The following is a 27,787-nucleotide window of genomic DNA, read 5'->3' as shown; positions in this document are numbered from 1 at the left end:
ATAGTATTTTAGGAAAGCTTGTATTGGTGATTGTTAGTTCTGAAAGGTCTAATATTACCTAAGAAGAGTTCATAATAACACATGCTTTCCATCCAAAACCATTTTACCAGCAATAAGCAGCTATTTACATTTGAAGTTTCTGGTTCTCAGTATAAATATTCTTTTGTGGACAGGGATATTAGTTAAGTATCACACAATTACAACTTGGGATATTGCAGGCAAAGAAACTTATAAGTAAAGAAAATATTGCATAAATGATTTGCATAAAGACTTAATGATACAGTTAGATGTGAAGTACATTTCCCCCTTGAATTAAGACCTCATCATTACCTTTAAGCAGGCATAATAAGACATATGAGATTTTTTCAGTTTATATTACATATTTTTAGCCCCCCTTCTCATTCACTAATCATGTAATCACAAGAACCCAGTCTTCCCCCTAAATGTAAAACTACAAAGAATGATCACCCCATCAAGTGGGCATATTGATAACATTAAGTCATTAATCAAAATAAAAGCTTTCAATTATCCAAGAAAGAAAATACAGAGTACATATTAATGTTAAAATACTAGAAGCTGGGGCTTCCCTGGTGGTGCAGTTGTTGGGAGTCCGCCTGCCGATGCAGGGGACGCGGGTTCGTGGCCCGGTCCGGGAGGATTCCACATGCTGCGGAGCGGCTGGGCCCGTGAGCCATGGCCGCTGGGCCTGCGCGTCCGGAGCCCGTGCTCTGCAACGGGAGAAGCCACGGCAGTGAGAGGCCTGCGTACCGCAAAACAAAACAAAACAAAACAAAAATACTGGAAGCTATTTAGAAAAAATGAATTTTATTCGACACTAAATTTGAATTCCATTTAATTCTCACCAAAGAAAACCAGTCAGTTATTTTCTTTACCTTGATTTTATATAAGTAAATATATGTATAAAGTGAAATCAAAAGTATGTAATATTTAATTCTCTTAATAATCTTGGATGGCAAGGCTTTTCCAAGAAGATACAATGGAAACAATTCAAAATTTACTACATTAAAAAAATCCTATACAATAAGAAAATGTCATAAACAGAGTAAAAAGCCAAATGATGACCAGGAAATAATATTTTCAATTCATGAGATGCAAAGTGCTATTATCCCTAATATTAAAAAAAGAACTTGCAATAGTAAAAAGACTCTCAGCACAGTAGAGGTATGGGCAAAGAAATAAACAGGTAATGGATAAAGAAATACAAATGCCTAGTAAACATAGGAAAAGATACTGATGAGCTCTCACAATTGAAGAAATGCACATCAAAAGTGCAATACTCTTTTTATCTATCACATTGGTTAAAATTTTATAAAGGAATAGGAAAACAGGCATTTTCATACTACCCTAGTTATTGGTAAAATCTCTAAGGAGGATATTCTGTCAATACCAAAATGTGAAATACTTAAAATTTTTGACCAATGTTCCTATTCTAAAATTTGTTCTGTGAATATGTTCCCCAAGACATATTTCAGTAATAATAAGAAAAAGTTGAAAACAAGATTATTCACTTTTAGAGAACTGATAAGTCATGGTACATCCATACATGGGTTTCTAAGCAAAAGGTAAAAATAATGTGATGTGTGTTAAAATGGAACATAGCCAGAATATGTTATTAAGTGTTAAGAAGCAAGTTGAGACGAGTATATATTGTAATTATATACCATAATCCAATCTGTAATAATATTTTAAGAGGGGTGTGTGTGAATATATGGGTAGAGAAAAACCTGTTAGTAATAATACCTTTGGGAAGTGGAAATAAGGACATGGACAGTTTTTATTTTTTACTTACTTTCTTCAGTACGGTTGAATTATTTAAGCATCTCTTGTACAAATACAAAGTTTCGTTTTCTACTTATTATTTCTTTCAAGAAAGTCTTAAATTAAATCATAGTTTTTCTTCACTCCAACTTCATTTCTATGTACAAATATTTTAATATTATGAATATTTAAACATCATGGAATCTGTTTGAAATCAGTTTTTGTCTTTGTTTTAAGTTTTCTACAAAATGTCTGCATGCTTTTAAAATCATATTTTCTCTTCACAAGTACTATATTTTGTTATAGAAATTTTTCTGATTTCTATTGAAAAATAAAACTTGATCTATATATATATATATATATATATATATGCACAATTTTGACATTATGGATTATTTTTCTGTGTTTATGGTTAACTTTATAGTTGGTGATTTGGGACAACTTTGTAATCCAGGATAGTATCTCTTAGTATTGAAATTTCATACAAATAAACTGTAAAGTAATATCAAATAAATAAATTTATCTAATAACTGAGTAGGTTTATATTTTAAAACATTCTCCCAAATTTTATTTTGTCACATAAGGGCCATTTTGGTTCACATAAATGTCGTTCGTATTAATAATGCAATAATCTTAACTGAACATAATAGAATGAATACATTGATATGTACGTTTCTCTAACCACTGTCTGCAGTCATATAGACATGATTGAACTACATTTATTACAGGTTATAGATTGTGTTTTCAGATTACTTAGGCCTTCGGTCTAGGCAGTACCATTTTTGCACAGAATGGTCCCCTTGTTGATGGGGACCAATACCTAGTTTAGTCCTCAAATGCCACTATGTAATGTTTCTTTAAATAAGTGCCTATATATATTCTTAATGAACATTTTATAGCATAGAAACTAAGGTATAGTAAAACAGTAACCAAAAGTTTTATATATATAAAAAGCAATACAGGATTAGATCCATGTGATAAATAATTAAAACACAATGAGAAAATCTTTGTATAGTATGTGAGCGACCTGACTGCCTGCTGGGAAATTTATCCTATGAAAAGTGTGACAACAGAAGTACTGTGCTTATTCAGTATATAATTTAACTTAATGCTAATGAATATTTCATAATAGTAATTGCAGTGTATGAATTGTAAAGCCTGTATATTGATACAAAAGGTCTTTTGCAATACTTCTGTTTAAAATAAGAACTTAGAAACAATACCTTTAGAAGAAAATTGTGTTTCTTTTGAGAAATATGATCTATTCATCTTTAGATAAAGAGAATAAACATTAATTGTCTAGAACTCCTAACCAATAGCTGTTTGGATTTCAGTTGTTAAAGAAATGACTACAAGTAACGAGGCTAATTATCTTGAATGATATAATACCATTTTAGATTTTTCTCAGTATTCACATTACAAATCAATTTGTTGGACTCAGCTCTGCACAAAACAATTTGATACCTAAAGCATCTTTTGATAACTTTCTAATATTTTCTCCAATTCTGAAATACTTAGTGCTAGACATATATTAGCAAATTATTAGATACTTATGGAGTTTTAAACCAATTTCGAGTGCCCATAGCTAGAAACACTAGAAGGAATTATGCAATATACAAAGCATCATGGTAAATCCTTCTGAATTTTAATTTTGGAACATGGTTTATTAATTTTGGAACATGGTTTTTAAATTTTATTTCTCTCTCTTTAATACATTGAAATTAAATGCACTTGGTAAGAATAGCGTGTGCTCTTAAAAGTTTTTTGAGCTTTCTGGACCATTCATTTACAAATATGTGTGAATCAACCTAAAAATTTCACACAGTGAGGTCAACCCACGCACCATCCAGCATTCTGACTCTGACAAGATGCTGGGACAGAAAACAGTGAAGACTGGCCTTTCTAAGTCAGACCCCAAGGGTTAGAAAGCCAGTTCCTCCACCTACTAGACCACAGTATTCTTAGGCAACAATTATTCATTGAGTGCTACTAGGCGCCAAGCATCTCATCATTACACCTTCCACACAAATTTATTTGGGGCATTAAATATCATAAAGGTTACTGATCAAGCAATCCACACGGTGTCTGGCTTTCAGGAAGCATTCTGTACATGGTTGCTACTGTAATTTTATTTAGAAAAGGATTTCCTCCTTCTTGCAATCGATTTGAACTATTCTATATGACTCCAAAATCCATCTTCCTTTCCTTTATCAATAAGCTAACATAGACCTCTTGGGCCTAAATATATCAAAACGTTTACAAGTTATTCTATGTTCAGCCCATAGTGTCTCTTTAAGCAATGAATCTAAGTTTCTTACTCACTATACAGGGCTCCTTTCTCTTAGTTCCCCATGATCCACCAAAGAGTGCCACTGTATGTTTAGAATAATGAAATTCAAGGTCAATACACAGTTCTTACTGACTAATACTCATCAAGAACAACATGCCTCTCTGAATGCTTGGACTTTTTTTTTTTTTTTTGTGGTACGCAGGCCTCTCACTGTTGTGGCCTCTCCCGTTGCGGAGCACAGGCTCCGGACACGCAGGCTCAGTGGCCATGGCTCACGGGCCCAGCAGCTCCGCGGCATGTGAGATCCTCCCAGACCGGGGCACGAACCCATGTCCCCTGCATGGGCAGGTGGACTCTCAACCACTGCACCACCAGGGAAGCCCCCGTCCACATAGTTTCAAAACCCTGCAATGCCTTCTCATTGCTCTTAGAATACCATGTAAATGCCTTCCGCTAACCTCCCTGACGCTTCATTTTGTGAGTGGAAAACCAACTGCCTTAGGGTCTTCAATCTTAGCAAATCCCCTTGCGCAGAACATTCCTGTCCCAGATAGTCATTATATAACTGGTTCCTTCCAGTCAAATACATCTCAGTAAAAATGATCGTTCTTCACCCCTTCACTTTTGTGATCACAGCATCTTGTTTTACTTGCATCATATTTCCTCAGTTATTTAGCTGTTAGATTATTATATCCTATATCTTTCATGATAGAAAGGATGGTGTCTCTCAAATTTTCTACCTCTACTGGATCTACCTCATCAATCTACAAATACTGTATGTTCTTCTTTTCCAAACTTGAAAAAAAATCCTCTCTTGATCTTTTGCTCTCTTCTACTTTATGGCAAAACTCCTTGAAAGAAAACTCCAAACTCACTGTCTTAAGTATCTCTCCTCCCATTTAATTTTCTCTTTAACCTATTTGAATGGGACCTTTTCCCCCATAATTCTACTGAAATTGTTTCATTGAGGTCACTAATGATACCCACACCTTAAAATCCAATGATTGAGTCTCAGTTTTCATGTTACTTGACTTAGCATTCAACACAGTTGATCATTCCCTCATTCTTGAAATAATTCTTCACTTGACTTGTAGGATAATACACTACTCACCTGATTTTCTTTGTTTCTCACCTAAATAACCTCTCTCAGCTTCATTTACTGGCCCCTTCTCATCACCCTAACCTCTCAATGTTGCAGATCCCCATGGAGCAGACAGTATACCTCTTCTATTTCCTATCTACTTTCACAACCTCAGTGATCTCATCCAAACACCTGGCCTTACATATCATTCTGATGCTCATGATAAGGACATTTTAATTCTCTAGCCCAGACAATCTCTCTGAATTCCATAGTCATACCCAACCACTTCAGTTCAAAATTAACATGCCAAAGCTGAGCTCATGATCTTTATGTCAGACCTGTTCCTCTCATATTCTTCCTCATCTAAGAAAATGATAAATTCATGTATTCAGTTGCTCAGGCCAAGATATTTGGATTCATTTCTCTATCCTCTGTTTTCTATAAAATCCCACAGGCCAGTGGTCATCAAGTTCAGCTGATGCTTTACCTTCTAAATATATCTTGAACTCAACCTCTTCTCTCCCCTCTGGTCTACTCTACCAACATTTCTCTGTGAATTATTAAAATAGCCTCCTAAATGGACTTCCTGCTTTCACCATTCTCTTTTCAATCTATCCTTTACCCTGTAGCCAGAATGATCCCATTAAAATAAAACTCAGACCCTGTCCTTCCACCACTCAGAGCCCTTCCATGGCTTTTTTTTTTTCTCTCTGAGTAAAAGCTAAGTCCGTATAATGTCTACAAAGGTCCAAGGAATCAGCTGCCCCACCATTTGCCCCCATCCTTCTCTGATTAGCCCCTAAGACGTTCAGCAATGCTCATTCTCCTTTGTCGTATCAGTATCAACTAGATGCCTGTTTGGGGGTCCTTGCTTTTGCTGTTTCCTCTTCCTGAATACACTTCCCTCGTGCAGCTCCATGGCTCACTCTTTACCACTTCTCTTCTCAGGCCTTTACTCAAACGTCAAATCCTCCATGACGACTTCCCTAAGCCCCTTGCCAAAAATTGGAAACCATGCCATTACAACCACCACACATTTCCCATACCCCTTCCCTGTTTTATTTCCCTCCTTAGCACTGATTATCATCTAACTCCTTTACATTTTACTTATTATCCTGTCTATTTTTAAAATTTTTCCTCCTCACAACACACACAAACCATTACTGTTGAGACTTCTGCCTTTTCCCCCACTGCTATACCTTCAGGGCCTAAAACAATGTCAGACATAAAATAGGTGCTTTATAAATATTTTTGTTTGTTTGTTTTGGCCTCCTCATGTGACATGCAGGATCTTCCCCAACCAGGGATCGAAGCTGTGCCCCCTGTAGTGGAAGCATAGAGTCTTAACCACTGTACTGCCAAGGAAGTTCCATAAATATTTTTGAAGAAATAAAGGTCGTGTTCAACACTATATAACTAGTACCTAGAATAGAACTTACAATTTGGGAGGCAATAAATAAATTCCTGTTGAATAATTATAGTGATCCATTATTGAATATATGCTGAAAACAAACGTAGAAATGTAAACCCTGATTCAAAGTGCAAAATCAAAATAGTCAGAAGTACGGATTTTCCACAAACCTAAGTTTCAAGTTCAATTAGAATATTAGATAAATTTCTATTATGTGTGAGCTCAGTTTTAATTTGGTATGGTATATTACCATTTGGTAACAAATTGTAAATGTTTTAAAGGTCTGTGTAGCTATTTTTAAGTTTGCTTTAGGTTTTATTTTCTATTTACAGATAAAATTTATTTTACCACGTCAACATTACATTTCTTATAGATGGTATATCTTAATGGAAAAAGAAAAATCTCTTTATAGCATATATATTTAAGGAATAGTTTTAAATGAATGCATTCTGCCTAATGAAAGAATTCCAGGAAATCTAATGTGTGTCAATTTCAATTACTCCCAGGTTGAGTTGAAACCTAGAAGTGAGTAGACAATACATAAGCCTGTTTTTTTTCCCTAACATCACCTTCTATCTCCATTTTAGTGCACTTTCCAACTTGAACTAGACAGATGGAGGAGAAATACATGCTTTTTTACGGTATATTTTAATTGCCAACATTTACCTTTTAGACATGGGCAATGAATAGACTACTCTTCAAAATACTCTAGTCTAACAGAGTATTTTAAGACCCACTAAATATATTCATGACAACTGAATCCTTTTAGATATTAAGTACTCTCACACCACCCAGACAGAGAGGAACCTTCATTTTAAAGTATTTAACAGGGAATCAAATATCACAAAACAAATAGAGTATTACTTTCATAGATTAGACAGTTATAATACAACTTAGGTAAACTTGATTTACTACCTCAAGGCTCATGCCTGAAAGCTTTTAAAGGAGACTCATATATTTAAAAAAAATCAAAATACTCAGGACAAGGACATCTAAGTGATATTCTCCTGAACACAAAGCCAAGTTATACAATTAGAAATATATGACTCCATGACCACACAATTTTCCAGGCTGCAAAGATACAACTCATACTTAATCTACTTGTCTACCATCTTGCTATATACAGAACAATTCTGATTTTGAGAGACCACATAAATTATTCTTTGTTGTATTAAGTTATAGAGCTTTTCTTATTTACAATGTTAATAGATTATAGAAATTATTCTGTGACATGCATTTGAAATAATGAAGGACATTTTCTAGAAACAAGCAGAGTTTTCAAGAAAGCTACAAATATCAGATTTCCTTATAACTATGTAAATCTATAAAATTATAAGATATGTTTCAATGCTTTCAACTTTTATAATGAATAGAAATCAAAATTTTATGTATTTTTATGGGGCTTCCCTGGTGGCGCAGTGCTTGAGAGTCCGCCTGCCAACATGGGTTCGTGTCCCGGTCCGGGAAGATCCCACATGCCGCGGAGCGGCTGGGCCCGTGAGCCATGGCCGCTGAGCCTGCGCGTCCGGAGCCTGTGCTCCGCAACGGGAGAGGCCACAGCAGTGAGAGGCCCGCGTACCGCAAAAAAAAGCAAAAACATTTTATGCATTTTTAGAATATGCACTGGCTACATCAAATCTTTTTTTCACTTGTCAATTCAATCATTCAGAAAACATTTAGGATTTATATCTTCCCACCTCCACCATTGAATTTTAGCTGTTTTGGAAGTGAGGAATAAATTATGTATTAATTAATTGAATGTTCCTCAGCAACCTCTACTAGCAAGATTTAAATATAGATACACTTTTTTCCATTTAATGGGACAGAAAAAAAGAGATTTGGTAGTTTTAAATAACTCACCCAAGTGAAACACATTGAATTAGTTATTATTAGGGGACTATAACTTATTATTGATTCTATTGATTTTGTGATATTAGAAGCTTCCCATTCAAGGTGAGTTTATTTGTTTCTATCAGAATTTTTACCCATGAACATTGGCAAATGTAAGACTGCATTAAATTATTCACGCTTACAGCAATAAATTTTAGGTGTTAGGATAAGCAAATTTAAGCATGAAGTACGTATATTGTTCGTTTACTTCTTTACATGTTCATCAGTAGAGTTTCTACTAGCAAAAAACAGTGCAAGGCACTTGTAACTAGTATAACATTAATTTATAGACATAGAGTGTATTATTTTCCATCTTCAAAATTCCTCTTAACAACTTGCTCAGAGCCCTTCATAAAATACATAAGCGTAACTAGATTTAAGTTGGCTCTTTACATAAACACAACACAACCCTTTATAAAGAATGTAAAATCCTATTTTTCCTGAATTACATTTTCTCCTCATTCTCCTAAAGGAAAAATGGCTATTTCTATAATTATCACCTCTGCCTAATAAGCTCTGTAAGATATATTTCATTTACATTATAAAATATCATCCTGAAATAAGATAGATTGCCTAGTGGAAACTGTCAAAACACAGTGGAAAGTTAGAAAACACAAAGCAGAGTAAAAAACAGGAAGGATGGGGCTTCTCTGGTGGCGCAGTGGTTGAGAGTCCGCCTGCCGATGCAGGCAACACGGGTTCGTGCCCCGGTCCGGGAAGATCCCACATGCTGTGGAGCGGCTTGGCCCGTGAGCCATGGCCGCTGAGCCTGCATGTCCGGAGCCTGTGCTTCGCAACGGGAGAGGCCACAACAGTGAGAGGCCCACGTACCGCAAAAAAAAAAAAAAAAAAAAAAAAAAAAACACAGGAAGGGTGGACCTAAGTCCTGAAACTAGTGTCTATGTACCAACTGGAATCGGCGACGCAGGGCAAGGGGAATACATCTGTCCTCATTCCTGTAGGTCGGAGTTTATTATAAAAGTAGTCTACCCAAGGTACTACTCAATGAGGCTGAGGTACCAAAATAACAAAAGGAACAAATTATAGGAGAGTTTTAACTATACATAGTTCCTATGGGATGGATGGTGAAGATATAGTATTTTAGACTCTCAAAATGTATCACCACGTCTACGATGAAATTATGGTTTTTAAAAACGTACTATTTGAGATTTTGACTTAAACTGGAACAATAATGCCAATCAATTAACAGATTCTTAACAAAAGCCTGTGATGTTCACTGTGTACAGAACATTTAAGAGGTTTTAGACAGTTTCTGCGGATAGAAATCTTATAGTCTCTTTGCAGGTGTATTATGCATTGTCACCAAAAAAGTAACAAGCAATAATTTCTTTGGAGTCCTACTAATACTGGATGTATAACAACCAAAAATATAAATACACCTTTAAGAAGCAAGCCTATGTGTGTTTCATAAGGAATTTTTTAAAAAAACCAACATGATCAAAAATGTTGCCTTTCTCCAAGCCCTGAATCATTCTAAATTTCTCAGAACACTTCACCATATTTTGTTCATCTTAATTGCTAGAATTTTCCCCTGTATTTATATCCTTTCCTCTTTCTCCACTCTCTGTCACCACTGTCCCGATTCTGGCTTGTCGGTATCATCAGTAATCACCAAAAGGTTTGTTTATCTATTTATTCAACAAAAATTTATGGAGCACCTGCTTAGTTTGCAGGCGATTGTGATGAGTAGTGAATGAGATGTATACTGTTCTGCAGTCCTGGAACTTGGAAACTTCTCCCCATCAATCCCACAGAACAGCATCACCTGCCGGTAGATACCAATTTAAAGTACAAATATGATTGTGCTCTTTTCCTACTAAAAACCATTTAATGCCTTGTTACCTAGAGCACTAACTCCAAACTCCATAAGATGAATAGAAAGCCCCCTCTCTCCTCACTGGTCCCTGTCTAGCTCCTTAGCTTCAACTTTCTAGGCTCAGTCATCACTTCAGACTTGACACTCCAACAATTTCAAACTCTTTGTGTTCCTGCAAACACCACAGAAATTCTTGCCATTTGCTTAGTCTCTTTCTACTGAAGGATACTCACCACTTATTCTTCTATACTGAGCTCAGCTGTCCCTCCTCCAAGATGTTTTGCTTAAATTTCTAGAAGATACTGATCTGTGCTCCCAGGAATCCTGCATGGGTTGTTACTTTCTTGTAATTTACTTCTGTAATTTGAAATTATGTTTATTTCTCTGTCTGCTTTCGGAGATCATAAAATCCTCAAGGGCAAGAAGGGTATCTCATGCATATGTGTAGCCCTGACCTCTAGCACTTAGAGGGCACTCAACCAGTATTTATTGAATCCATTAGAACTTGTTGTGTGCTGTCCCCCAAAGACTGATTACTTAGCTTTTGCCAACTTGAGTTAGTTGATCTAGATGATTGCATACCTCTTTTTATCTATACCAAATACAACACAAGAAAACAAGGCAACAAACAAGGGGTACAATGTTTTTACTTTCAAATGTTTAAGGGAACCAACGTAAATGTGCTGGATTTTCTTATCCTTTGAGTTATAAATCTACACATTTATCTTTTCTGCCTGAAAGCTGCAACCTCAGGAATAGATGTTTCATGCTTTTGGTGTAATTCTGAGGAACAAAAGTCAATTTTAATGAAGAACACAGGACTTGAGAACCCACCTAGATCCTCTACCCATTTTTTTTTAGAGTGACCAAATTAATAAAAATCTCTTCATGATCTAGCCTTAGCCTGATCCCTCTAATTACAGTTGACCCATGAACAACACGGGAATTAGGGCCACCCAACCCTTCACATAGTTGAAAATCCACATATAACTTATGGTCAACTCTCCGTATCTGCAGTTCTTCCGTATCCACGGTTTGGCATCTGTGGATTCAGCCAACCACAGATCGTGTAGCACTGTAGTACTTACTATTGAAAAAAATCCACGTATAAGTGGACCTGCACAGTTCAAACTACTGTTGTTCAGGGGTCCACTGTACATCAGACTACTCTGTTTTCCCTGAATATGTCATCCTCATGCACTCCTATAGATCCTGACGTTTTTCCCTTGTCTGTATGTCTGCCATACACATGCTTTTCCTTAACTTTCAACCTGGTGGGCTTCTAGTGAGCTTCTCAAGACATAGCTAAGTTATCACCTCCCCTCTCAAACATTCTTTGACCCACTAGGCAAAGTTGTGCCATTTATTAAATTCTTCTACCATGCTGCACAGATTTCTACTATTGCACAATTCCATTATATCTTTATTATGGATTTCATTGCGTGTCTCTCTCATTGGGTAGTAAACTCTTCATACAGGTTCTTAGCCCACATCTGAGTACAAAGTTCATTCTGTAAATGCTTGTGGAATCCAGGAATGGATAAGGTTGTACCTTAATTTGTTAGAACAACTACATTAAATCTTTTTGTGTCAAAATATATTTTACTTATCATGAGAGAGGAGATATTTTAAATAAACACTATCAGTCAAATAATAAAATGTCTTCGGTGTGTATGGTTGTTTTTCTTATTCAAATCAATGCATCTGCATTAATAAGCCTAGTTTAATTTACCAGGATATTTGTATTAAATATATGATTGTTTTTATTTTCATTTTATATGAGGATACAGGTGAAAGTGTTTGAACAAGCACTGTCAGAGATTCAATTAAATATTTGAAGAGTCTGTTTTTTAATACAAATAAATTCTATTTTATTTTTCTCCACAGACTAGAGCATTTCTTCACAATAGAAAAGTTATATATTTCATTTGAGGCTATTTACGATTTGTTGAAGATTAGAAATTACCTTTCTGTGGAAATGAACAGAAATATGTGAGCTAAATATAACTATGAGGTTCCCTAATCTCAGCACATTATTGTTTTTATTACCTTATAACCTCTTGTACGTAATTAGTTATGATGAGAAGAAAAATTTATTTTATGTAGCAGTTTACTCCTCTGAAAATGGAAGGGAAAAAATAGGTTTATATATTGTGAAAAGTTTGCTAATTATTTAGAAAACTTATTTTATTAGCAATAAAATAAATGTTTCTATTAGAAATTGGAATGTAATGACATTGTGAATTAAATAATTCTAAATATTAAAATTCAACAAATATAAATTAAAAATTGGCACACATCACAAGAATATTGAGTTTTATTTCTTTTGGGTAAAAGTCTTTAAATGTTATCCTATTAAAACGGCTAACTTTGGTAGACAGAAATGTGTATGGGAATTGGAGATTATTTGCTCCTCAAAGGAAATTCACTTACACTCCAAAAAAAGGAGAGGCATGACATCTGTCAAAGAGATGAATCAGTTTTTAAAAACCAATCACTAGGTTCTAAAAGAGTAATCTCCATTATTCCACTGTCTGTTAGATTCGGGGGGTCAAATTCACACCCTATATACTCACACTACTCTCACTGAAGACAAGTGGAGGGTAGAGGTTGATCTACGCTGCCTGACGTTAACCTTGGACATCATTTAATAAAAGCAAAGCACCTGTTAGAACTGGGTCACAATTAGTCTGGCCCCTCAGAGTCTACAAATCTAGTCTTTTCTGGCCACAAGAAAACTAATTTTAAAATGAAGTCTATTTTATCAGGATCACTGGCAGGGAAGGCAGTACCAAATAGAAAGTTCTATTTATGAAGAATTACATTTTTCATTAGAATTCTAATATGTAAAAGAAAATGTAAAAGACTGTAGTCATAGTGATCAAAATACCATTCTCTTTCTTTTTCTCGCCTTCTGTCGATCATCTAGCTATTTACCTAACTATTTGGAAGACGGAATGCATTCTAGACTAACAAAATTGAGGAAGACTTAGGGATCAATGTGACTCAAGAGAGGACTGAATCTAAATAAAACCCAGGTAATTATTCACCTGTTTTCAAAAAACTTCCCTGAAGGAGCTTACCGAATTCCATTTGCTAACTCATAAGTATAGTAGCAACATGTAAGAGTGCAGGGGTTTAGATCAGAGCTTGAAAATAAAGTGAAGAAAAATTTGTCAAATTTGAGTTACCAATAATAGCACAACTAAATTCCTCATATCTAAATAATCAGTCTCACTCTAATTTAAGACTTTGATAAAATATGCGCAAATCTTAAATAGAAATTTTCAGAATCAATTCTTTCCTTATGTAAACCTTAATATTCCATCACTATACTCCCTGCCCCTGTGGACCCTTTGAATCCCCCTCTCATAGTTGATATTTCTTCATTACACTCATTCATCTGATATACTATATTGATCTATTTATATTCTATTTTTCTCTCTCTGTAATGCAAATCCTACAGGCTAGGAATTTTTTGTCTAATGTATTCACTGTTTTAGTTCAAATGTTTAGCACAGTGACTATTACAAAATAGCCAGAGAGCAAAGAGTTATTGAAAGAAATAACTAATTAATTGGAAAACGCATTATCAATTGTCTCATAAGACTGATGTCATGTGACAGGCATATACTCAAAATATGAAAACTCATTCTATCCTTTGATCCCTAGCCAAGATACAGTTATAAGATTTAGAACATATGGGAAAGAATACATGATATTTCATAAATTAACTGAACAAAGTGACTGATTATATGTATGGTCTTCTTACAAATGTGTAATGTTATTTTATTCCTTTAATAAATAAGGGCCAGGATAAGACTGTTATAAAGCCTGCACTGAGCATGCAGTTTAAAGGAAGTGCAGAGCCAGAAAAGGATGGATTCTAGAATTTGAACATCTATTGGTACTCTGTATATCTGTCTTAATGGTTACATGAATGATGGTCTGATATTTCTGATAGTTGTTCTGACACCAAGCCAGCATAATACTGAGTCTTATTTGACAAAAAAAAATCGTTCAAAAATTATTCATTTCATTTTCCTGGAATAAAATATTACCGTTGAAGCCAAATCAAAGCATCAATAGGAGTATAGTTTGATTTAAGACTTACCTTTTATTTCTTTTTTAAGGAAAAATAATTTAGCAGTTGCATAGGATCATTAGTAAATATGGCATATTGAATAGCACCAACCAATCAGAAAGGACAGGGGTGGATTATCCTAGTGAAAACAGCACAAACTGGAGGGTTTAGTGGCCTTTTGACAGGAATGCCCAGGGAAGCTTCTGACCACTTACAACAGAATGTTAATAGCTCACGCCACTTCAACACTGACAGCTCTGAAGTGAGAGGCCACTAATCTCTGTTTGTAATATCCACAGTTGAAGGAAAAAAATAAGTATTTCTTCTTAAGCATGGGATAAACATTAACTGTCTAAAAATTTCGGGAATGTTCTACACGTCTGAAAGTCAGAGAAAAAAGAAGACAGCAATGGACAAGGAATCAGGTTTTTTTTTACTCCTGAACCAAAATATATGATTAAAATGGAATGCACATTTCAAGACCAATCGATTCACCAGTCAGTTCTTATTAGAATAGCTGTATATGTGCTATGAACAATTTATAGGTAAATTCTAATGAAAATTTAGCATCTATATGTAGACAGGCTGTGCTAAGAACAGTCTCTATGTTTTTAATTTTTTAAAAATAAGCCAAATCATAAAAGAATCTTTGCTAGAGAGCTGAGGCTTCAGATTTGAAATGGAATCTGTTCATTAGCTCAGCATTTTTCAGGACTATAAAAAGGAGACATTTTAGCAATCCTGGGCTCAATTAGGCATCAACTGTTATCCTGGCAGAAACCTGGCATGCGTCTTTTTCTTAGGAAGTTTGGATGGCATTATTTACAATTGGTTCCTCAGGGAATGCCCTAGAAAAAGAAGCCTGGTTGCCATCATAACTTATGTACTAACTTCATAATTCTCTATCTGACAGGTCAGTTGTGCATCTTTCCTCTAATTCGATGGCTATACACTACTGCTTCAGTGGCAACCACTCACCCCTCAGCTTTTAAGAAACAAGAGAAAGAGTGTACATTTAATTATAATACCTAAGCATCAACTTTTCTAAAAATGAGTGTAGCCCATAACCCAAAGGTGAGCATTGAAAAAGGCAGAATCAGTAATACAATTACTATAAAAAATTGATTTAAAATTGCTTGAACTTTTTCAAACATCTGTTCAATATACAGATGAATTCAGTTGGAATTATTACATTGTTCTTTCTATTATTAACCATTATTTTACTTGAGCGTTTGGGGGTTTTCCTTGGAATCTGTCCTCTTGTTTGCTGAAACAGTCCTAATGATCTGACTTGCCCTTGGGGCCATATAGAATTTCGGCTTTTAGGTATTGTGTAATATTGATGTCAAGAGGTTTTTAAATACCATATAGATGTAAAATAATAAAAGAAGAAGGTTGCCAGTTGTGTCTGACAACTGATATTTTAGAAAACTGACCAGTAATGCATTTCTATTATTAGACTTTATGTCAGAGTCAACTATAGGGTTAAATTTTAAAAACTAGTTAAATTCTTTTTATTTGTGCAGATTTTACTTATTGTTCTTTTTCCTTTCCTTTTAGTCTTACTTTATTTCATTAGATGCAGTAATATCTCCCTTGTCTGTGACAATTTCCATTAATATCTCAACGGCAGCTATTAAGCCTCATTACCAGAAAAGATTATAGAAGGATACTGCACACAATAACCGTGAAGATAAAGACAATAGTCCCATTTTCATTTGTTTCTTTGTTCTTAAGATGTAAATCAAGCTTGAAGCTCTTTTTAGCCTGCTTTTCTCAGTTTATACTTTCAAAGCTTTTGGAAAGGGAGAAATCTCCACAGCTAAATAAGTTCTAGTATTTGGATTATTCCTTTCTCAAAAGGCAACAAAGGCATGTACCTGCTGTCAGAAATTTGCCACAAAATCTCATTGTCATGAAATTCAGAAAAACTACTAGAGTTTCATCATTTACATAAGTTATTCTTAGGAATTAACTGTGGGCTAAAATGAAGCTAATTAGTGGTTGTTGCAGAGATACTTTATAAAGTATTCATTATTACCAACAATAGTCCATCATCCCATCAAAATACTTAAAACATCAATTCTTCGGCAATTATCTAAACATATCCATGAAAAATTATGTCTGAGTAAAACTCAGTCAAACCTCCAAGAAATAAAAAGTTTATAGGTATTTAACCTGAATAGATTCCTTTGAAATAAATGTATTTGTGGCTCATATAAGAGGTTCGAAGTCCAGGTCCTGTGTTAATCTTTTTTCTCATTTGAAAGATACTAAAATATTGATAATAATTATAAAATATCAACACCAAGTGAACTAATTTCTACTTACAGAACTAAAAAGTGGTAGAATCAGGAAAATATATAGGTCAGGAATTTAACTGTGATTGTCTAAAGACAAAGCAGTTTTATCCTTCTGCATTTTTTACTTATCTGAAATATTCTAATTTTCTTTTGAGCTTAATTCTAGATTATAAACTCAATAGCGTGAAGATATAATCAGTCACTTTATGTATCTCTCACCCCTTAAATAAAGGTTGAATTCTATTACTCAAATTAATAAATGATGAAAAGAAAACTTTAAGTTAAATGTTATGCCTCATAGTATTTGTGATAAGAAATTCTGCAGTAAGTGCTATTTTAACTGTGAAATTAAATGTTTATGAATTTCTTTGCTAAGAATTTACAAAAGGAAAACAGACTATCCCTAAAGCCCTTCAGCCTGTGTTTCCCACCTTCCTTTTGTCCTAGAAGAATACGTGGCCCTTCTCCTTCCTGTGCTCCACTTCCGGCTTTAATCTTCATTCTCGTCTCCTTTCATCTCCTCCTTCACTTTGTGTTCATCCTCTTACATTTACAACAGTACTCACAACTCCCCTCACCCTCTCATATTCAGAGTATCAGTCCACTTAAGAGTTAGCTTCTGCTGCTTTTTTTCTAACCACACGTTCACTCATCCACCATTTGCTGCCTGATGTCTGTTTTCATCATTCGCCCAAAGGTGCTCCCTTGTAGATCAGCATTGGCATCTCATTACCAAATTCAAGAGCACCAGGGCAGTATGTTCCTACTTCACCCACCATGGCACAAGACAGAGGTGACTAGCCTTTCCCTCTTTTTGCCTGACACCAATGCACACTTCTAATTCCCCTTCCTCAACTTCTTTGACTGTTCCTCTTGCCCCTATGATTCAAGTTTGCTTATAGCTGTGTTTTCAAGGTTTTCAGTTTCTACATTTCTTTCCTTAATAACTCAATCCACTATCCTCACTAACTTCAAAAATCCCCAGACACACTTCCCAAGTGCCTGTCAAATACATCTATCTGAACATCATCATATTATTCAATAGAACCCTCTCTTGTATAAGATGCTAATAGATATTTCAAGATTATAAATATACATATAATGTATAGCTAGAGAATGATATTAATATATATTATATATTATATTATATGCAGAGAGTCAGAGAGAGAGAGAGAGATCCCTTGGTCCTTTTTTTTTTTTTTTTTGCGGTACGCAGGCCTCTCACTGTTGTGGCCTCTCCCGTTGTGGAGCACAGGCTCCGGGCACGCAGACTCAGCGGCCATGGCTCACGCGCCCAGCCGCTCCGCGGCATGTGGGATCTTCCCGGACCGGGGCACGAACCCGTGTCCCCTGCATCGGCAGGCGGACTCTCAACCACTGCGCCACCAGGGAAACCCCCCTTGGTCCTTAATCAAGGAAAATTCTGCATACTCTTAGGTCTTTACAACGTGGATGAGAAGATGTATTACAAAAACAAAATCAATTCAACTTATTTTACACATACTTTCTAAAATTTATTTAATCATACAATAGCTCTTTTTTTGTAGCATCTTATGGATCAGAGTGTTCTGTGGAACAGTTTATTTACATTAGTCTTTCAAACTCGATTCTCTATTCACTCATACTCTTAGCCAAACAACTGTAGGTCATTTTCTCCTGGGAATATTTTCCAAAGAAATAGTTATAGAAGTCATATTTGCAGTAATGGAGACCTTCATTAAAACATTTTAAAGCTACATTTGTAGACATCTTATTCCATCCAAATCGTTCCAATTTCTATCACTTGATCTCCCCTACCAAAAAAAAAACCCTTATCTTTATTAGAAATATTCAATCCTGATTCTAAGAAAAGAACTGAGTCCCCTCAACTACAAATATTTTTCTCATGATGATAAATAAAGACTAAATATAGAATATACTTAATTTTGAAGTATGTAGCAATTGGTTGGATAAAATACCAATGAATGAAATCGAGTTTTAAATCTCTCTTTTATTCTGTTCTCTCTTATTCTTTCTTATGTTTTGTTATCTACCACCTCCACTCAATTTTCTAAAAGTCACAAAAATAACTCCTCTCTCACACATTGCCCTCTAGTAGAGGACACTGGACGAAAGAGAAGTAATGAACATGAACAATATTTATAAGCTCATAGTTAACATGTTTGAGTGAAAAATAGTGAAACTTACTAAGCAGCTGGAACTAAGACATCTTTTGCATAAAACCAAGATCACTTTGCACAATAAGGCTGATCTCAGCATCCTCAAAAAGGGCAAATCCTCAAGGGAGCTGCCCAAGACCCAACATGGATTACTTCAGGAATAGGGAGTCAAATGAATGGCCTAAGGATTAGTGCTTTCTGTAATATGATAAGAGCGTGACAGTGTCAGAACTCTGTTTAATATAGCATGATCTTCCCCTAGAAGAAAGCAAAGAAGATTGTATTCCATCAAGTGGAATTACAAAGCTGTAAATTACATTGTGTCACAGCCAGCAGTATTAAATACCAAGTTTTTAATTAGCAGTTTTAATTTTATTACTAAGACATACCTCTACAGTACTCAAAGGGCATTTTTTGGTGAAAACACATCTATTCAGACATAAAATCAAGGAAGAAAAATCCAGGTACCACAAATATGATGTATGATTTGGCATACTAATGTATGATTTACATTAGTCTTTCAAAATTGATTCTCTATTCACTCATACTCTTAGCCCAACAACTGCAGATCATTGTCTCCTGGGAATATTTTCCAAAGAAATAGTTATAGAAGTCATATTTGCAGTAATGGAGACCTTCATTAAAACATTTTTAAGCATTTAAAGTATTTTTATTTGGCAGTGAATAAAAACTAAATTATCAGTAAGATAAAGTGACTTTTATTTATATTGTACCTGTTTCTAATGTACCATATTTTTTAATGTATCAAGTTAAAAGTTATAGTAATCTAATATGTTTCTGACTCTGAGAATTCTTCTAGAAATCTTGAAGAAGGCATTTAGAAAACATGATCCTGTGATTGTATATCATGAGAGCATTGTGTAGACATTCCCAATCTCTTGACTGCTATAATACTATTGGGGTTTAAGTTTATTTAAATTGAGAGGAATCAATTGTCTTGGAATCAACTCCACTACTTGATTGCCACAATAATTTCATTTCTTTGAACTTATGCTGCTGCAAAACTGAATTCATACCATTAGCCTGTCTTCTTGCGACTCTTCAACAGGACACTACAAAGAGACAAATGGGAAACTGTATAAAAACCACAGAACATACTTGAGGCAGCTTCCAATAGAACAGAAAACATAGGCTTTGAATTGGACAATCTCATATCTGATCCAGATTTGGCCACTGACTAGTTTTGAAAACCATGAGCCTAGATCTCATTTCACTATTATTACTGAAATACATTCCAGAAATGTCAAAGATTTACACATAAAATCTAACAGCATGGAATTATTAAAAGAAATATATTTTGCTTTTATTGTTTTTATTGTATGATATCGTACATATACAAGAGAACATAAAAATGTATGAGAGTTTAATGTCCAACTAGAGAGAAAACCTATTTAATCATCATCCAGTATAGAAATAGAAACTTGTGATTATTCCAAAAGCCCTTTTACCCCTCACCCAATAGTATGCTGGTAAATGTTTAGCAACTTGTTCTTCAGAGAAAAAATGACTCAAAAGTTCTGATTTGTATCATTTTCTGATTTTCATGCTGTAAATAATGGCAAATTTCAAGTTACCAGTGGTTAACAAATTTCTGAAAATTTAACAACCAGCTTCTACAAGTTGATAGGAGCCACTTCTGCTCTCAACTGCAGTGGTCACAGTCATCCTGAAAAGATAGTGTCACTTTGCCTGGTTCTGCACAATATGCAAATAGTATCATACAATGTATTCATTTGTACCTTGCTTCTTTCACACAATGTTTGTGGAATGCATCTGTTGTTACACAAAGCTCTAATTCCTCCATCTTCACATTTAACGTATGCTGTATATCATTCCTTCCTATGAATGTACCACAAATTATGTACCTACTCTACTTTAGTTGACGTTTCAATTTTTCTAAGTTGTGGCTATAATGAACAATGCTGCTATGAATATTCTAGTGCGTGTCTCCTGGTACACACTGGCAAAACTTTCTCTAGGATGTATAGCAAGGAATAAAATTATTAAATATTACCAAACTGTTGTCCAAAGATGTTTACTAATCTACAGTCCCACCAATAGTAAAAGAATTGCTGTTGTACCATATCATCACCAATGCTTGGTACTACCAGGTATTTATTTTTTATCTAATAGGGAGAATTTGTCATGGTATCTCATTAAGGTTTAAAGTTTTATTTCTAAGATTATTATTGAGGTTGATCTCTTCAGATTTTCCTTTCTGCTGTTTAAATGCTTGGATAAGTCATTTTCCCTTTTTAAAATTCGATTTTGTCTTTTCAAAAATCATGCAATATGCATAGTTATTTATCCTAAATACTAGTGTTTTCTTCTGTTTTATGTTTTGCATATATCATCTTCCATTTCACAGCTTATATTTTCAGTTTATTTATGTAAACTTTTCGTGAATATAAGTTCATAAGTTATCAAGATTTTCCATTATGTTTTCAGAAATCCCTTAACATCATAAAATGAAAGAACTATTCTCCTAAATTATTTCCTAAAGTTTAATAACTTTGCCCTTCACATTTATGTTTTTAATCCACTTGTAATTGATTTTTTAGTATACTGTGTGGCCAGGGTACAATTTTATTATTTTCCATGTGAATACTTATATGTAAGTGTTTTGCACAGTAATCTTATTTTAACCCTTAACAGATTATTATTTTACATACCCAATTTTGCTTAGGTGTATATCACTTATTTAGCTCTTTAATTCTTCCTTATCACACCTTTATCTGGATTCATATTTCTTATGCCTAAAGTACATCTTTGAGAATTTCCTTCAGGAAATTACATTGGTGGCCTGCTTTTTATTTTACCCTTGTTCTTAAAAGATAGTTTTGCTTGTTGTGGAATTTGAGACTGACATTTATTTTTCATTTGAGTTGGTGGAGAAGTCAGATGTCTAAGTCTTCTTTGAAGTTAATTTGTCTTCTTTGACTGCTTTTAATATCTCTGTTTTTTGTATTCTTCAGTATGCCTTTGATGTATCTATATGCAGATTGATTTTTTTTAATTTCTTCCTTAGAATTTGTTGGGATTTTTTAGTTTATATAGTGTAGAATATTCTGAGTTAATATCTCTCCAGATATAACTCTTGTTACATTCCCTTTCTTCCCTGGAATTCTGGTTAGATAAGTGTTACACTATCTCACTTTGTCTTCCTCATCTCTTAACCTCTTTATATTTGCCATCTCTACTTTTCTGTGCTGCATTCTGATTGGTTTCTACTAGTTTGTTATTCAGGATGTTATAGCTATATCTACTCTGTTAAACACATCACCATTATATTCTTAATTTTAATGATCTCATTTCTGTAATTTCTAAGATTCTGTTGGATTGCTTTTCAAATTTCTCAGTGACTATTTCAGTTTCCTGTTTCCTGGATATATTTTCTGGTTTGTTTTTTAATTTTTTAATAGAGTAAGCATAATATTTTGTAATTTGTGTCATCTGTGTCTAATAATTCCCGTATCTGAAAGCTTTGCAGCTTTGTAGCTTATGGTAGTCTTATTTCTACTAGATCTGAGGTTAGAGCTTTGTTGTTATTGTTTCATTTTATTTTGTTATGTGTTTGTTTTTTCACTTTGAGCAGCTCAGTTACTTTACAAAATTATTTGGGCCAAGAATAAAGCCTAAGCTTTTATTTTTTTGTCTTCCTCTCCCACAAGTCCTTGGAAACTGGATCCTCGTTTCCCTGGCTCCACAAATACCCTGAGAACAGAAAAAGATTCAGTGTTCCTCCTACATCTCTGAATTCCCTCCTCCATGTAGATTTTTGCTTCATCATTTCTTACTGCTGTGTTCATTATTTGATCCTTTAAGAATATTTGCAAAAAGATTTTTACCAGATTTAATCATTTTCATGGAGGAACATTTGTCCAAATATCTATGCAGTTAAAAACATAAATTTTAAAAGATAATCTTGGAGAAGAAATGGATTTTCTAAATATGAACTGAAAGCTACATATCATGAAAGAAAAGCCTGATAAATCTGACTTCATATAAATTTTAAAACTGTGTACAACAAACTCTTAAAAAGAGAAATCAATTAATCCCTGTTTTTCTTTTTAATTGTTTGTTATGCAGAAGGTCTTTTCTTTAATTTATATGTAGTCACATATATCCTAACACACACACACATATGTGAAAACACTTGCAAGTTAGTCAGGGCCTTATGGATGAAGGATGCTATCTAGAGTTACATGGAAGGAAGGAAGGAAGGAAGGAAGGAAGGGAGGGAGGGAGGGAAGATGGCCAAATAAAATGTAAAATAAATGCTTAGCAGTGCAAAATACATGGTGAGTAATATATGTATCAGATGGTAAAATGAAGAAGTGGAGAAATAGGCACTCTCATACTTTATTTCAGAGATGTAAGTTGACAAAAAGTTCTAGGACAAAATTTGAAAATAACTTTCAAACTGTTAAATGCATTCAAATGTTTTTACCTAGCTTCTTACATTTCAGAAATTTATCGTAAAGATACTAGTAGCCATGCTGAAAGATAAATGGATTGAAATATTTTTGTAGCACTATTTAATAGAAAAAAATGGAAAGAACTTAAATGACTATCTGAGGAAAATAATTAAATACATTATGACACTGATGATGCATACAATACAATGAAAACATTACTAGAAATAAATTCTCTCTTTATGCTCAGATGTGGAAAACCCACAAAATCTTTTGAGAAATTTTGATTTTTAAAAAACGCAAGATAACAATATGTGAAAAAGACCTCATTTTCTTAAATTCTGAAAGGATACATAAAGAACTGTTAATGGTAGAAATGTCTACAATTGAGATCAGGTGGGAAGAAAACACCTATTTACTTTAAAGTTGTCTGTGCTGTGTGAGTTCTTTCGTTTATTTGTTTTTTTAAACCATGAGCAAATATTGCATTTGTAATAAAAATCCTTTTGGAAGAAAATCCAGAAATGCATGCAATAATTTATACAAATGAATACTCACTATAATGGTAAAATAAAACATTGGAAAAAACGAGTTTAAGTAAATTATGACATTTAACCTATTGTAATATCATGCTATCATTAGCAACCATGTTTTCAAATAACATTTGATAACATTGAAAATGCTCATGATAAAATTCAAAAGAAGCAGGGTACAATTACACACACACACACACACACATATATATATAAAATATGGTCTAAGTACTATAAAAATAAGAGAGGAAATGCATACATATGCACCCCTATTGAAAAAATGTCCCCAAATATTAACAATTTATCTGTGTGGAAACATTTGTTTATTTTGATTTCCTCCCTAATAGCATTCTCTATTTTCAAGGTTTTGTATAGTGAAATACTCATTATAGAAATCTATAGAAAAACAAAACTATTACAAATGGGAGTGATGTATATAAAGGTTTAGAGACATAATAGGAGGCTTAATTAATAATTACGTTTTTTCTCTCAGAAAGCATCATTTTTCTGTTTTAACGTTTATAAAAGTATATAAATAACAAGAGAACAAAAAGTGAAGTTCTGCAACAGGAATGCTGAATATTTAGAGTTCCACTGTGCAAATTCAGGTTGATCAGAAGGACTGACTTAGGAATGGCAACATTTACCTACATGAGATTATGATTCACTTGTTGCTGCTGTAACAAAAGTCTCAGAAAGCTGCAGAGTTCTCCAAGTGAAAGTACAGAACCATGTTTGTGAAGTAGTAAAAGGAATAGAAGTAAGTAATGAGTCATTTCAAAGAAAAATGGTTCATGTCTCTTTAAAAGAACAATATGTTCAGATGTCTGTATACTGTTTCCTCTCCGCCAAAGAAAGGGAATGATGGATTGGAAAACTTCTGATTTAGTACACTTGGGATTTCCCCTCCCAGTGTGTGTTATAAACATCTCTATTTCCTATCAGCTACTAAAAATGAAGAAGGAAAAGGAAAGAGAAAAATATACTGAAATAAGAGTAAACTAGAAAGAAAAAAATTTTTGTTGTTGCCGAAACTTTCAAAGCAGTCACTATGAGGGAAGTGGTTAAAGGATTCTATGATACAAGTAAGTTAAAGGTTCACATGATATATTCTCATTCTATTTGGAAACATCACAGTTCTCCTGGTTTCCTGGTTTTTAATTTTGTAATGTGTTCTCTACAGAAGAAACAGAGCTATATGCTAACTAGATATGTTTCAATTCTTTCTCTCTCCATCTTTCTCTCTCTTTTTCTCTCTCCTGAGAGAAACCTCCTATACAAAAATAAACCTCTTTATTCATTATTTTCATCACAAGGCATAATAAGTGTCCTCAGGCAAAATTAGATTTGTTAACCATTATTCAACAAGTTATCCAAAATATTTTCTTTTAATCCACGCGTAACTATAAGAATGTGTAATTATTCAAGTGTTCAAGAAATTATACTCTCTTCTTTAGTATTATTAATTGCATCTAGTTATTTTCCATGAATTTTCATATAAGATATCATTAATCATGGCTTTGTTGACAACTCAATTGCCTGCATGCAGAGAAATTCTTTGAAGCTTAATGCTTATAGTCATTCCCTGCTTTAGGGGAGTTTTAAGAGAATAATCATATATCTACCTGAGAAAAAAGTCTGTTTTCAGTATAAATCGGGCTCAAGGAGTGCTTGAGAGAAAGGGGTCCCTCAGAAAAGCAAATCTGAAAACTTTCTGACCCAGGTTGTTAAGTCTTTTGAGATTGGTTTCATTGCTTTTTAAGAAAGGAATTCCCCTACTGTCAGCAATGTCTGCATCCAAAATTCACATTTCACAGATAAAAACTAAAGCTTTATATGATTTCCTTGATAATATGGGTATAGCTTATATTGCTTATGTATTCCCTGTTGGGTACATTGTGATAGGTTCAAGGATTTTTGAACAGTTAACCTCCAGAGTTGAATTCATTATCTAATCTGCCTTTATGTATTATCTTCTTTTTGCTATTCTCAAATATTTGGAATAGAGTAATCTAAAATTGTGTATGCTCATTTTCATCCTATTTCATAATTATATCCATTAATACAACTTCCTTTTGTTTCAACTACTCAATAAAAGTTTGTGTAATAAATGAATTCATGAATAATGTTTGTGGAATGAATGAATAAAGTAATTAATAATGAACAAATGGGAACTTTGAGATAATAGAAGACAGCAATATTACCCTCTATTCAATGACTTTAAAAATAAAAAAATACAGTAGCATCTAATTACTCTATTATTGGAAAACATGTATATATATATACATTTCTAGATACTTATACTTGAGGATAAAAGTATTAGATTTACTGACCACTTTTTCCTCTAAAAGTGAACTTTTGCAAATGACCCTAATATCTCCAGTGGGGGAGAAAATGAGTTTTAGGAAAAGTTTGAAACTGACTGGTATACTTAAAGGAATAGTCTTTGTTAATGTTTACATAGCACTCACCTGTTCAGCTAAGTGACTGTTAAAACCAACCTTAAACCCTTTTTTCTATAGATATATATACATAATTCTCCCTCATAAAGGCTACTTTTAGATGGGGAAATGTATGAAAAGCAAATATTTGAAAGTGTAAAATATCATATTCTTTCAGAATCATGATACTTTTACCTTAGGTTAATTTAAACCATTTTGGTCATGTATAGTTCCCTCTGGATTCTATTGTAGTTATATATTTGGCTATCAAAAGACTTTATTAAAAAATGTTTTTCAAAAACTGACTTGCTGAAAATATATGATATAAAATATAGTAAACCTTAGATATTTAACGTTTGTGTTTATTTGTCATACACTGTAGTCAAAGATAAGAATAATATATAATTAGATATAAATAGAGAGATTAATTATCCTTAGAGGAGAAAGACATGTAACACGTTAAAATGATTTAAAGGAGTTTACAAAGAAAACTTACCTATAATTATAATTTTTTTTTAATTTTTAAAGGTCTTCTTACTTTTCTCTATAAATTAAATGTAATTAACATCAAAGTTTAGGATTCTGTCTTAGGATTTAAAAATGCTAGTATTACTAGTATTTAATTATTTTTTGTTCACTCAGTAGAAAAAGAAGAGTTTGGCTTATGTGTTAACTTGATGCCAGAGCAGTTTGATCACTATTTTTGAAAATAGCTTCCGAATCAAATAATTTTAAATTTTCACAAGTTTGGGGAGGTGGCTTTTTTAATATTGTTGTTGTTTGTTAATGATTTTTCTTTTTGACGTTCAATACAATTTTCCCACATAAAGAAAAGAAAGGAAAGTTGGTAGCATTCTGCAGCCAGATCTAATGTTTTTATGCCTTTGCAAAGAAACCATAGAGGAACCAAGATGGTCAAATGGTCGTTCTGTACCTCGTACCTATTCACAGCTTGTAATGTAAGACTTCTAATATCATGATAAACGAAGAATGTTTCACATATGAATAACCAACACTTTGGAGAATATTAGGAAATAAAAGAAGCCAGTGCCTTATCAGGCATGGAGACGGTTCAAGACTTTTAGAAGTGAACAACTGAGCAAGTTATAGAAGGCTCACTGTGTATAAAATATCATTCTCATAAATCCTCATCGGGGTTTACATTTAAGGGAAAAAGACAATTTGCTGTTTTACTGTGAATATTTTAACTTTATAGAAGCCATTCTTATAGAATCACATTAAGATAATTCTGTCCTTAACTATACCTTTGAGAAAAAAACTGTTTTCTCAGGTAAGTGAAAGATCCTACTGATTAATTCATGCCTTATATGATAGCAGTAAACCTAGCTGGATTTTGCTTTAGAATATCTGTACAGGTGAGCCTTTGTTAATGTGACTCACACCAACTATTTTTAACTCTTGGGAGAAATAAAGACAAAATAAGCCCTAAAGCAGCACACACACACAAAAATTCCCCCAAGGAATCTATAAATTCTGCTAAAACCCAAAGGTACTTGGAAATGTAGAAGGAAAAAAAATATTC

This window comes from Phocoena phocoena, chromosome 3 (genome assembly GCF_963924675.1).
Source record: "Phocoena phocoena chromosome 3, mPhoPho1.1, whole genome shotgun sequence".
Lineage (NCBI taxonomy): Eukaryota > Metazoa > Chordata > Mammalia > Artiodactyla > Phocoenidae > Phocoena > Phocoena phocoena.
The sequence above is the reverse complement of the archived record's forward strand: the minus strand, read 5'-3'. Positions refer to the sequence as shown.